The sequence below is a fragment of the Trachymyrmex cornetzi genome, unplaced genomic scaffold (assembly GCF_001594075.2).
Source record: "Trachymyrmex cornetzi isolate Tcor2-1 unplaced genomic scaffold, Tcor1.1 scaffold75, whole genome shotgun sequence".
In the NCBI taxonomy this organism is placed as follows: domain Eukaryota; kingdom Metazoa; phylum Arthropoda; class Insecta; order Hymenoptera; family Formicidae; genus Trachymyrmex; species Trachymyrmex cornetzi.
Window position 1 is genome coordinate 1,470,389 of NW_017300081.1, and position 1,231 is coordinate 1,471,619.

Genomic DNA, 1,231 nt, shown 5'->3' on the forward strand with positions numbered 1-1,231 from the left:
ATCACAATGTAACGCTTTTCTCGCAGTTACTGCACAATAAAGAAGTTCAAAATCTGAATACAGTTACTAAGTAGTAAGAGAACAATAATACTAGAATAAGCTCTTCGAAGATACTATAAAGATACTATAAACATAATAAATAATACTTAATAAATTAAATTTTTGATAGGTGCGGCGTATATACCGGAGTTACCCTATCTCCTAGTAGCGATGTATCAACAATAACTGATTAAATATTCAGGATATATGGAATTAATACAGGGCCAATATTGTAGGAATAAATTGTATTAACAATTGTATTAATAAAGTTATACATATACACACATAATTTATACGTATACGTTAGATTTTTTTAGGCCTATTACTTTTTAAAGGTTGTTGAACGTGCTATAAATAAAAATGTACAAAACGGGAAAAACATAATTTTCCAAATATGTTCCCAATAAACAAGAACAGATTGAAATGGATTGAAATTTTATTCATAAAAATATATATTTTGAAGAGCGAAAAAATTTTTTTTTTATTCAATTGGATTCAGTTAGATTCAATTGGAAAACAGTTCAAATTGAGTTAAATTTAACAGATAAATCTATAACATATCGAACATAATTCAATTTTTAAATTGTATAATGACTTCTCTCTCTCTCGTATTAGTATAAAATAACGACAATATTGAGGAACAGCAATTTAAATCAGATCAAATTTGACACTACAAATTTAACAATAGGCCTGTTCTTTTTGGTTAAACTTTTGCATCAGTTCATTTTTCTTCTTCTTCTTTCCTCCTGAAGATATAAGGAAGAAAGATGAACCAGTGCAAAAATTTAGCTAAATAGAACAGGCCTAATGCAATTCAAATTCTGAATTTATGAATCAGTGAAATAATTATTGCTTTGTGAAGGTTGCACACGAACAATGTTCTTTTTCAGACATACAGTTGTTTTTGCAAAATTCGCATTGATATTATCAATTATTATCGCTTCCAAGTTATAATAAATAATAGTTATTCAAATTTCCATTAAAGAAAAATCAACAGCAATATTGGTCTCATCACTAAATTTTTCAATCCACATTAAAGTTGTATACGACAGAATAACATTATAATATCGAAATGTAGAAATTTATGTAATAAATGGCTAATTTATATAATAAAAGAAACAAACCCAATGCATCTATTTACTCGAAAGATAGTAATTCTGACTTAAATGACACGATTTTATCTTCTAGAAGG